The 12,958-nt window shown below is 49.1% G+C and overlaps 1 protein-coding gene across 1 annotated transcript in view; it reads left to right on the top strand.

Annotated features, from left to right (window-relative positions):
• Nucleotides 1-12,958, top strand: part of AUH (AU RNA binding methylglutaconyl-CoA hydratase) — a 346,329-nt gene that overhangs the window by 329,775 nt on the left and 3,596 nt on the right.

Below are 12,958 nucleotides of genomic sequence, written 5' to 3' on the forward strand. Positions count from 1 at the left end.
TGAGTTAAAGCAGACGTACCGGGGACAGCCGTGTGATGTGTCAGTCACCACCCGGACAGCCTGGCGTCCCACCAGGGTGTACCTGTGACAGTTCCCCGGCCGGCCAGGCACGGTTGCTCCCCACCTCCCCAGCACACAACCTCCAAGGCAGTTTTTGAGCCTCGCGGTGCTCTCCCGTCTCCAAGTGTGTTCTTACAGAGTTCGGCTTGCTTAAAAATGACACAGCTTAGCAGGATCTGCCCCAGGAGAAGGTCATCGTTGGCCTGCTGCGGTGGGCGGAGGGCAGAGCTGTTTCGCCAGTCAGTTTGGTTGTTGGTTCGGGAAATAATCGGTGGAGAGATTATCCGATGATTGTCGACAGGCTGTCAAAGCAAAGCTCAGAGTGCCTGTCACTGAAGCTCTGCATGGACTCAGGTGAAGTGGGAAGGACCTGGCACGGATGCCTCATTTCAAGGGCACCGTGGTCACTGCACGTGTCCCCCGTGGCTGTGTAACAAATACCACCAACTCCGAAGCACAAAGCCGTGCAGATGCATCGGGTCACATTTCCGTCAGTCACCTGGGGCCCCTGCTCGGTGTCTCCGGCTCAGACCCGGTGGCAGCAGGACAGTGGGACTGAGCTCTCGGCTTCCATTGTAGTGGCTCCAGAGCCGCCCCAGGGGCTCACTGCTTCCTTTCTCAGGCCAGCAAGACCACCTCCCACCTCCTTCTCTGCAACCAGCCAGGGAAGTTCTGTGCTTTTAAAAGCCTCGCGCGGTTAGGTCAGACCTAGGCATGGAAGGCACCACAGTGATAGGTGTGACTTCCATCACGTCCCAGGCTGGCCTCGGAGTGTCCCAGAATCCTGCCTGCCACATCGCCGCTGGGACTGGGGTCTGGAGCAGGCTTTCCACCAGCATCCGCCACGTACACCTCGTTTTTGTCTGGTATAGCCGGATTCAGGTGTTTGCATGACCCCCCCCCAAACATCAAAACACCTTTTTCATATTTCTGAGCTTGAGGAATATGGAAAAACTGAGATTTTCTGTGCTCGGAAGAAAAAAATTCACATTTGTGCACACAGCGCGGTCATCTGTGGGGTTTTGTTGTATTTTATTTCAGGGCCCTCGAAGACCCGGGGCAGGTTACCAGCTTAACATGATTCTATGTAAAATTACAAAGAAAGCTTCACATCACTCCTAAAGTCATAGGTTTGATGTGCTAGTTCTGGTTTTTATAAGATGCTCTAACATAAATACACAGCTTTTAGGTGACCAGGGGTATTCACGTCACATTTTGAATCACTTTGGGAATTCTGCTTGACTCTAAAGAAGAGATCTGTTTCAGCAAATCTCATCAAAGTCTTAGTATATAGAGAGAGAATTTTATTTCGCTTGTTCTGTCTAATTTTTACCTGGGGTGCATGTTTTGAAAGTGGTCCAAGGAAACTGACTCATTCTGGGAGAATAAGGTCTTACAGGCATGAGGGTCCGTCCCTGCTGCCTGTTCTGCCTGCCCTTTCCCCAACAGAACCGGAAGTTTGCGTTTTTCAGAAGCCTCTGTTATGAAGTCCATAGGAAAGCTTTCTATTTCGGTGTATCTCAGACTCAACCGTGTTTGCAGTGGGAGCGCCACCTGGCTTCCACGGGGACGGAGCTGCCATGCACTGGGCTCCCACACAGGTCAAGTGTGAGTGGCTGTGGGTACCTGCACACAGATCTGCGGGATTCTTTGTGCCGCCTAACGTTTTCACAGATGCTGACTCTACCCAGCCGCTCTCCTGAGCGGTGCCCACCCTTCCCCCGACTGCTGGGGGCACCGCCTGCCCCCTCATCCTGCAGACCACTTGGGGGCCACTGCCACTTTCAGGCCACTCTGGAGCCGCTAACAGGGGTTTGGCGAGTCCTATGCCTGGTGCCACCCTTGCAGAGGTGGGCGCTGCAATCGGCCCATGGGGATGAGCTCAGTGCCGGGAGAGGAGACTGCTCCAGCGTCGACTGACGGAGGACACCGCTCGGAGATACTGTGGGTTCATTCCAGACCAATGCAATGAGGCAAATCGTGCAAGCAAGCAAGTCAGATGAATATTTGGTTCCCAGTGCATATTAAAGTTATATCTGTACTGTCATCTGTGAAGTGTGCGATAGTGTTATGTCCAAAAAAACATTGTACCCACCTTAGTTAAACATATTTTGTTGCTAAAAACTGCTAAACATCACCTGAGCTTTCAGCGGGTCATCACCACGGATCACAGGTGAGTGTAACAAATATCATTATAATGGAAAAGCTTGAACGCTTGTGAAAATGACCAAAATGTGACCCTGAGACAGGAAGGGAGCAAATTTTGTTGGGAAAATGGCACTGGGAGACTTACTCGATGCAGGGTTAACACAGACCTTCAATTTGTAAAAGGCGAGGTATGTGCAAAGTGTAGTAAGACAGGGTTGCCTGGGAGACTGAGCTGGTCCAGGAGCCTCGCACCCAGTGCCCACTCTTCAAGTTCGAGGGACAGAAATCCCAACCAGGTCACGTTTCTGCGATGCCACACCATCTCTTTCTGAGCTGAACACTTGGCTGCATCTGTGGCCCGGTCAAGCCCCGCCTGTCTCCCCCACGAGTGTCAGGGTGTGATTGGATTTATGATTTACACCCTCTGGGCTGTTTGTGCACTGGAAGGAGTGGCCGGGCTGCTGGTGCCGGCACCTGGGGTGTTTCGGGCTGGAAGGAGCAGACCACAGCCCCAGCCTGGTCTGCAGGCTCCTTCACGAGGCACGAACGGCACACAGGCTCGAGGTGGGAGGGCAGGGGGCTCTGTACAAAGCGTCCAGGCAGGCTCCTGGGATCGCACCAGACCTCTAGCTCCCTCGACCGGTCTGTGAGTAGAGGCAAAGTACTGTTTCCCCATCCGTGGAATGGGGAGGTCGCGTAGCTACTTTGTCATAGGGCAGGTTGTCAATACTAAAGAGGGTAACGTGCAAGGCGTAGAACCGTGCTTGCTCGGCCCACGTTTTGGATGAGTGGGTAGCTCACGCCGGCACCTGCTCAACATTGTTGATTTAATCGCCATCTCTGACACATCGGGGAAGACAGGGCGTTTCATTGTTCACACTCTCCCCAGCGTCTGCCTTTGATTAAAAAAAGGGGGGGGCCGTGATCAAACGTGGGCAGCCCTCCCTCTCCCATGGACTTGACCTTGAGTGAATCTCGGCGCTCTGGGAGAAGCACTGCCCTAGAGGCTCATTCCTCAGACTCCCACCCCAGGGGACCCTTCCTTCCCCACGGGGCACATGGGCGTGCCATCCCTGCCATCCCTTTGGGGTGAGGCAAGACCGGGAGGGAGACGGTTCCCCGTTAACATCCCAGTCCCCACGAGGAAGTCCTATATAGGCTGGACATGACAGAAGTTACCGTAGCCCTGCTAAAGCCCCAGAGTGGTTCGGGGTGGGCCTCGTTAGACCAGGGAGAGAATCCGAGTCTTTTGTTCACTTCCAGGACGTTCTCCCATCGACTCGCTCGCTGCCCCTCCCCCGCAGGTCCCAGGCTCCTGACCTCTCTTCTCCCTGCCGATGCCCCCCAACCTCTAATATTCCTCTCTGATCTTCGCAGTCTGGTCCAGCCCCCCTCCCCTTATCATGTCGCCCGACTCCACCAGCCACACAGAGGGTCCTCCCTGCCCCCCAGTGCCCCCGCGCCCATCCGCCACCCTCCTCCCGGGTCTCAGTCCTGCCCTTATGAGGACGGGTCCTTCCGATCCTCACCATCGGGGGTCCTGCTCTCGGGGCCCCCTCCTCCCGCCTTCCCAGCTCACTTCCTTCCGTCCGTCTGCTGCCATAAGTAATCCCCCAGCTGCACTGGGGTCCCCACGGCCTCTCCCGACCCCCTCGGCGTCATCCGTCCTCGTGACCACGCCCTGATAAACACCCTTCACACACATATTCCTCTCTTGCTTTGTCATATACTTTTGGGAAAATTCCCCAACGAGATACACCCGATCTTCCCAGGACTGGCATTCTGGCTGCTTGTCGTTGATGTGGCCCCCGTGCATCCTGGCTGGTCAGTGCCTGGGCCATGCTGACTGTGGGGTGTTTAGAACTTTCTACCGTCTGTGCATCTGCACCTGGCAGCTGCTGGTGGCTTGGAAAAAAAAAAACAACCCAGTACACTGATGGCCCGCACTTTAATTCCATCACGTCCGACGAGCCCTTCGTGTTCCCAGCTGTCGGCTTACATTTCCTGGCCTGTTCGTCCCCTGTCCTAGAGGATCATTTCAGTTCTGCTCTCCTCAAACCTCCACAACCTCCTCCCCGTCTTCTTTCTTAGCTCTTCACCTTGCTTCCTATTTCACTGGAAAAATAAAGAAAGGAGCAATTACAACACGTTCCCAGCACTGCATAAACCGACACGTGGACACATCGGACAAGCCATTGCCATGAACGGTCCTCTCTCTCATCTAGAAAAGCTTCTCTTGTGTACTAGATCCTGTGCCTTTAGCACTTTGCTCCAGAAACTCTCCCCCTCTTTCCTGCACCATAACAGCGTTCCTATGGAACATTATCATAAGCGTAACAATGCACTGTAAACTTATCATTTAGAAGAAAAACACTAACAACAATAACAAAATTGTGACTTCACATCCATCTCTAGCTGCAGCTCTGTGCTGGATCTAGTCTATGCTTCCTTTCCCCTGTATTGAAGGACAGGGGTCCCAAAATCCCTGCCACCAGCATTCTGGTTAGATTCCTCGTGATACATGGAGGGCAGAGGGATATAGAGTTCTCATTTAGGAGCAAGAAGCTCCTAGTACCCTGACCTCTGTATTCATGCCTCAGGACCTTTGCACATTCTGTTCCTGCTGCACAGGAACCTTTTCTCCCCAGAGAGACACATGGCTCCCCTCCTTCTTCGTTCAAATGCCATCTTCTTAATTAGACTCTCCTGACTATCCTCTATAAAATTTCAACCTGCTCCTCCTCCACCCCCAGGACTTTCTAATTCCCTTTTCCTAGCTATTTCCTTTTCAAGTGTACATCATCTTATGATCCTCTATGTGAATACATGTTCCTTTCTTTATTGGTTGTCTTCACTGGAATGGATGCTCCTCTGGCAAAGGGGTTTTCATCTGTTTTACCCACTGTTAGGATAATGCCTGGCATAGGATTGATTCTCAGTTTGTTTGCTTTTTAAGATTTTATTTATTTATTTGAGAGAGGGAGCACTCAGGAGCGGGGGTGTAGGGCACAGGGAGAAGCAGACTCCCCGCTGAGCAGGGAGCCCGACACGGGACTCGATCCCAGGACCCTGAGATCATGACCCGAGCCAAAAGCAGACGCTTAACCCACTGAGCCACCCAGGAGCCCCTGATTCTCATTTTTTTGTCGAGTGATCCAAATGAATGAATATGATGTTATTCAAAGCGATAAAATTTCTTTTGAGCACTTCCTTAGGTGTAACTTATAGGTTCTGATACGTCCAGTTTTTATTACTGTCATAGTATAGATATTCTGCCGTTTGGTTTTCATTTCCTTTTTGAGTTAAGAATTGGTTAAAGGGCGCCTGGGTGGCTCAGCGGCTTCAGCGTCTGCCTTTGGCTCAGGTCGTGATCTCGGGGTCCTGGGATCGAGCCCCGCATCGGGCTCCCTGCTCGGCGGGGAGCCTGCTTCTCCCTCTCCCACTCCCCCTGCTTGTGTTCCCTCTCTCGCTGTGCCTCTCTCTGTCAAAAAAAAAAAAAAAAAAAGAAATCTTTAAAACAAAAGTCCCTATCGTAGGGATTGTTTGTTTGTTGATGGCCATTTCGATTGTTTCTTGTTGTTGTTATTAATTTCTGTTTTCCTGCAATTTGACCGGAGAATGATGTTTGCGTTTGTTTAATTTCTGGAGTATGTGGTGGTTCTCTGTGTACCCTATGAAATGGTCAATTTTTCTGCATTATTGGCACTTGAAAAAAGTGACTCATTCTGTTATTCTGGTCTTCTAGAACTTATTTTTGTCTGCTTCCTCTGTTACCAACTGAGTGGCTCAGATCTCTAGTGGCATACCTTCTGTGTAGCTTTCCTGGTACGGCTCGTTTTATCCTTTAGGAGGGGCTGCTATGTCATTCGGCAGATGGATATTCATAACTGTTATGAATATGCACTGGCGTGTTTTCACTACGGATCGTCCATTGTGAAGCATCTTCCTTTGTCTCTCTGTCTCTCTCTTGATGTACCTTTCAAAATCCTCACCTCGTTAGACTGTGACCCACTTGCTTTCTTCTCTGTATTCACTGGTATACCTTCTGCTTGTCCTTCTACCTTCAAACATTTCGATTCGCTTCAGGTGTATTTCTAGTATACAGCATATTGTTTGATTTTGCTTTGTGACCCAATATTTGAGTGGTTTTATCTCTTTCTATATTAATTTAATGCATCTACATGCCCTTATTTGATATAGTCTTATTTCTGTTCCATATTATGCACTCTATTTTCAGTAGCATTTAAATCTTGGTGTGTAGTTTGCTGTAAATGTTTCCTTTGAAAATTTGTTAAAGTGGTCAACTTTTAATTATAATTGAATTTAATGTGCTTAACCCTCTATTTCTTTGGATGAAACCCATTGACTCCTGGGGTACCCCAGGTGGCTCAGTTGGTTGAGCATCCGCATCTTGATTTCATCTCAGGTCGTGGCCTCAGGGTCGTGGGACCAAGCCCCATGTTGGGCTCCACGTGGAATCTGCTTGAAAGTCTCCCTTTCTCTCTGCCCCTCCCACTGTGCCGTCTCTCTCTAAAATAAATAAATCCATCTTAAAAAAGAAATCCTTTGACTCCTTATCATAAGCGATGAGAAACCTACTGTATTTCCTCCCCTTTCCCTACTCCCACCACCAACAAACCATTTTAATCTTATTTTTTTCTTAATGTTTCCTTTTGTATTTTTTTTTTTAAGATTTTTTATTTATTTGACAGAGAGAGAGACAGCGAGAGAGGGAACACCAGCGGGGGGAAGTGGGAGAGGGAGAAGCAGGCTTCTGGCCGAGCAGAGAGCCCGATGCGGGGCTCGATCCCAGGACGCTGGGATCAAGACCCGAGCCGAAGGCAGACGCTTAACGACTGAGCCACCCGGGCGCCCCAATTTCCTTTTGTATTTTTAAAAACATATTCATCTTTTATTCATCAGCTTTATTGATCTGTCCCGATCTCTGGTTCTCCCAAAGAAACCACGATGCTTACCATACCTTGCAAATTTTGTCTACCCTCCTCTCCTGATTACTGTTATATAAATCTTCACTACCTTGTTACACTTCTGCTACATTCTGTTTTGTATCCACCTTCCTAGCTTTGTTTTCATCTTAGTCCAAGAGTTAAGTAGGCAATGCTCACCGCCTGCCCTCTGCTGTGGCTTCCCATGTATCTGTTCACAGTCTCAAGTGTGTCCTGTGGTTTCTCAAATTATTATATATTTTTAAAAAAATACCTCTTGCCTTTTAAATTAAACAATAGTCTGCTTGAGTTCAAATGACCTTGGCTCATTTTTCTGTTCTCAGGGACTCCGTAGACATTGCTTTACTGTCTTTTCAGTGTTGACTGCTGCCATGGAAGTGTTGGAGACCAGCCCAAAGCTTCTCACGTCCAAAAACATGGTCATTTTAGGGGTAACTTGGGTGGCTCAGTTTGTTAAGCACCAGCTCAGGTCATGATCTCAGGGTCCTGGGATTGAGCCCTGCATTGGGCTCCCTGCTGGGCTCCCTGCTCAGTGGGGAGTCTGCTTCTCCCTCTGCCTCTGCCCCTTCCCCCCTACTCGTGCTCTCTCTCTCAAATAAATAAAATCTTCAAAAACATGGTCATTTGGCAGGATGTGTGTCAGTGTTGATTGCTCTATGCCAGTTTTTCCTAAGGAACACTGAAGAAGTGTGTGTCTTCTTTGAGTTCAGGAAAGCGTTCTAGGATTATATCTTAAAATATCTGTCCCATCTTATTATTTAAGTTCTCTGCCCCAGAGACAGTTGTGCACATGTCGGATTTCCGTTGTCCATCTTATAGATCTTCCAGTTTCTCTCAGTCCCTTAAACTCTGAGCTCATTTCCCTCCATCGTGCACTTCATGTCCCTTTGACGCAGCACTGACGTTCCTCATACTTCTTTCCTGGAAGAACAGCTTCTTTCCTGAGCTCTGTTGGCAGTTGGTTAACTCCCTTCAGCTTCCCTGTTGTACCTGGAAACCTTGTATCTTCACTTTCACATTTGCTTTCCGAGGGCAATTTCTTCATTACATTGTTGATTTCATGGCAGTATGTTTGTTCACAACTCATCAGATCTGTAACAATATTTTGGTGGGGTGGGGGATGTTCTTTGTCTGAAACTTGATTTTTCTCTTGTGTTCTTCCTTTTATTTCATGTAGTTTATTTGATTCGATGCTATATCCTCATTTCACTACATATCTTTTTTTTTTAAGATTTGTTTATTTATTTATTCAAGAGAGGAGAGACAGAGAGAGAGAGAGTGGGGAGGAGCAGAGGGAGAGAGACACGCAGGCTCCACACGGAGCACAGAGCCCAACACGGGGCTCAATCTTACGACCTTGAGATCATGACCTGAGCTGAAACCGAGAGTCGGATGCTTAACCGACTGAGCCCCCCAGGCTCACCCCCTCCCCACCCCCACCTCCCCCGGGGGCAGAGACTGCAGCTCAGAGGCTTGGTTCTCCAGCCTTCCTCATCCACAAACTGCTCCCAGCAAACGTAGCATGTTTCTCTGCCTTTCCAGCATCTTAAGCATTTGCACAAAGCGTGATCTAGGAAAGCACATTTGCCGTTCCCTTCTCATCAGTGCAAACAAAGCCTTGGTGGGTGGCGTTCCAGGAACACTGCTGACCCTGAGATGGCATCTCCACCAGGTTTCCTGATGGCTTCCCTACCTCGCCTCCCACACCCTATTTGACCACTGCTTGCTCTGGCCAGTGCTCCCCTTTACCTTATGGTACGTGGTTTTGAATATCTTTAGGCTCCCCAGACAGGGAATTTCTGTTGCCCATCTTTGTTGCTGTTGGTGGAGCTCTCAGAAGGAACTAGGGAAACAAAGCTTTTGTGCCATCCCGTTAAAACCAGATATGGTGAGTTCAGACTAAATTTAGAAAAACTAGTTGGGGTGTATCCTCCCTCCCTTATCAGATTAGAGCCTTCGTCTTAGCGCTCCAGAGGCAACTTGCGAAGTGGATTTGCAGAGACACCTTGTATGCTGAGCATTTCCTCCCGCGCTCCCTCACTGTAGCTGCTCCAGCTCAGAGAGCTACCGCACCTACCGACGGGAAGATTGAGTCAGGAAGTCAGAAACTTGGGTGAATAAAAACCAAATAGAATTTTTTTTCCAAAAAAACCCTCAGGCATAATAAATAGCAATGTCGACATGATCATAGTCACTTCCGGAGATACCATTAAACAGACATTCAGTGTTTGTCAGTGCTTGCAATAATGAGAGATGCTGCCCTCAAGTTTTGCTTTAAATTCTTTCAGGACAGCATCCTTGTATCCACAGCACACAAACCCGGCGCACAGTTGCTCTCAGGAGATAACTGTAACTGCCTGCCGTCCATCGTGGTAACAGGCGCGTGATGCCACAGGATTGTTCTCCCTGGGGGGGGGGGGGAGCCTTGCCGGCCACTTTGCCCTCCCTGCCTGTCTGTTCCGTGAGCCTCACTTTCATCTCGGATCTCTCTACGTTGATTGGAAGTGGGTTTCGCCTGGCAGTTCCGTTTCTCGTCGGGAAACCATCGTACGGCCCGACAAATAATGCTTTAGTGTTTCCATTCACTCTTGTACGCCCATCACTCTGAGTGGAAGAAAAGCCCCTGAAAAAACACAGCAGGAACATGCATCCTGATCACTGTTCCTGAGACAATCATTTCTCCAATCAGAATCCAAGTCGACCTTCATTGACCTTCTTGGTTATATTCGTTGGCACCAACTGTGTCTCTCTCTAAGGATGAATAAGTCTTATCAAGTATGAGATGGATTCTCTTTTCTAAAAATAGTTCCCAGCATCAAAAAATAAAGCAAAACAAAAAACAACAACAACGAGACACTTTCTTAGATTCTAGAGCTGCAGGCTTTTTTCCCCTTTTTTTTTCCTTTCAAAATAATTCAGTTTTTCAGGCAGATCAGAACATTTGTTGGAAACAGCATTTTCAAGTACGTTTCTCCCAAAGGTAGCAGGACTTCAGGGTTTCTGAGTCCTTGAAACCCTGGTGGCTGGAGACGGCCCTGCCTGCAGCCCATGCTGGACTGGAGACTGTGTGAGCCTATAGCAGGGGTGGTGCCTTACTTTTGACTGATTTCTATCACATCTGATTTTTTCCTCCTTGTACCCACTCATACCCATGTGCTTTGGAGCACAAATCCAAACAGTTGACATTGTTTTGAGCACATTTTGAGAAACCGTGACATCTCAAAGAACTGGAATCTGCACTATCCGATGGGGTGGCCATTAGCCTGCACAGCCGGTGATGTTTGAGATGCAGCTAGTCCCAGTCCAGACGGTTGCTTGGTGGAAAAAGAAAAAAAGTGAAGGATCTGACTAGTAATTTTTTTACACTGGCTACCTGTTGGAATAATATTTCCTTGTATTGAGTTAAGTAAAATATGTTATTAAAACTAATTTTAGGGCGCCTGGGTGGCTCAGTTGGTTAAGCGACTGCCTTCGGCTCGGGTCATGATCCTGGAGTCCCGGGATCGAGTCCCACATCGGGCTCCCTGCTCAGCAGGGAGTCTGCTTCTCCCTCTGACCCTCTTCCCTCTCGTGCTCTCTCTCTCTCATTCTCTCTCTCTCAAATAAATAAATAAAATCTTCAAAAAAAAAAAAACTAATTTTACTTTGCTTTCATTTTGCAGGGTGGCTACTAGGAAATTCAGAATTCCCCAGGTGGCTCACATTTGTGACTTGCATTCTCTTTCTTTGGGACAGAACCCCTCTAGACACGAGCCCAGGCTGATTTCTGAGTTCTGGGCTAGCTGCCGTGCCTGGAAAGGTGGTGAATGGAGAGAGGGAACTAGGCTCCGGGCCAAAGAGAGGCGGACTTTGTCCTACCTCTGCCCTACCTACCAATCACTGGCTGCGCAGCCTTGGCCACGTGACCCACCTCTCCGCACCTCAGTTTGCAGGGCTGTGAAAATGGGCACGGTGATGCCTCTTTCAAACATTGTGAGGGGTCAAGTCGGGTAATACATGGAGCATCCGGCATATCATGAGCCCTCACAAATTGAGCCAATTGCAAGGACTTTTAAAGCACATTTGTTTCTCATTTAAACATTTCTGCCAGCATTATTCATGAAGCAAGTGCTTATATGGAGCATGAAATAAGATGCCAGTGGTGGTGTCCTGGGTGGAGACCCCTCCATTTCAAGGAGGCAGGCAGGTGCCTGCGTCGGGTGGCCGCTCCGTGAAACTCGCCCCAAAGAGGAAGAGCCCAGTAGCCCAGAGCTGTTTAGAAGCAAAAGGGTGCAGCCTAGAACCCCCCGCCAGCTATAGCAGCGTTTGCAGGCCCCGGAGTCACACCGCTCATGGGGGAGGCAGGGAGGAGAGGGGCTCTGCTGGAGGGTTTCCAGGAAGTAGCCCCTGGTGACTGCAGATTAGCAATTCAAAGACTTGTACAGCCCTGGTACTTTCCACCCAGACTGCGCCAGCCCCTGGTCTGAGGAGGAAGCCTCAGGGCTGGGCTCTCGCGTTATTTGTTCAGGTGAATGTCCTAGCAGTTCCTACACTTTCAGCGATTTCTAACAGTGGGATTGCGAATACCTAGACAGTGATTTCTAGCCGTGGGACAGGTTGACGGGGGAGGGCACTCTGAGAAGCTCAGGAAAGGTGCTGAGTCCAAGTCAGGCTTGAGGGAGTGTGGCCAGAGCCCCCAGATCTGGGGCAAGGCATGAACACCTTGAGTGCTCAGCTCACTGTGAATGTTTCGGAGGGGCTGTGTCCCTTCACAGTACGTCCACGGGGCTTGAGACCGCCCACTCAAAACTTCCACTTCTCAAGTTGATGAGAGTTACAGTATTCGTGAAAACACCTACTCTTGGAAAACTTTCTAACCAGTGATGCTGTGAATGCGTCCTCAACCCGCAGAGCTTTTGTCTTTCGTGAATTGTTGGTCAAATTGTCAAAGATGGAAAAAGTGCACAGATGTATCCAACCCTGCTAAGTCTTTCTATTGCTGTAAGTATTCCTGAATACATGTGTTTGGTTGGTCCCCTGTATTTGTATTTTTCAATGTACTATTATACATTTATTATGATGATGCCCATGTATTTGTTGTGATGACTCCTACTGAGCCCTGGTAGTCACATCCTTGTGTTGTCCCCTCCAAATGAACTCGACCGTGTGCCTGGCTTTGGTCAGTGGAATGTTAGCCAGCACGACAAAGAGGCTTTAAGAACTTGCAGATTAGCTTAGTTTTTTTGGAACAGTATCTCTTGGAGCCCCAAGTCTCACGAGAAGAGGTCCAGCCGCACAGCTGGGAAGACCAGGTGCGGAAAAGAATGCCCAGGCGGCCCCAGCGGGTTGAAGAGACCATCCTGGATGCTTCAACCCCAACGCATCCCGGCGCCCCGCCCAGATAGCTGAGTCAGGAGGGCCAGTCATCACTGTCTGCGCCCATTAAATGGTAACGTTGCTGGCTGCACAGCGATGGGTAATTGAGACGGTACCATCTATAAACACTGCTATAAGATGAAAAAAGATAAAATTACTCATCAAAACACAGGTCATAAGAAAGGGTTAAGTGAATCACCGATTCACTCAAAGATTAGGAGTAGAATAAATAACCAAGTAAACCAGCGCACAGAGGGCCTGCGACTGTATCCTTAGCAGGTGTGCTAAGCTTCGGGGACTGGAACCAAAGGAGGAGACGTGAACAGGGAGGAGATCCACGGTGTCCAGAAGAAAAAGCACAGCAGGGCGCTGTGCTGTGTGTCTGCATGTGAATCCTGAGTGTGGAGAGTCAGAAGCCAGGCAGGCCT

The sequence above is a fragment of the Zalophus californianus genome, chromosome 13, assembly GCF_009762305.2.
Source record: "Zalophus californianus isolate mZalCal1 chromosome 13, mZalCal1.pri.v2, whole genome shotgun sequence".
NCBI lineage: Eukaryota > Metazoa > Chordata > Mammalia > Carnivora > Otariidae > Zalophus > Zalophus californianus.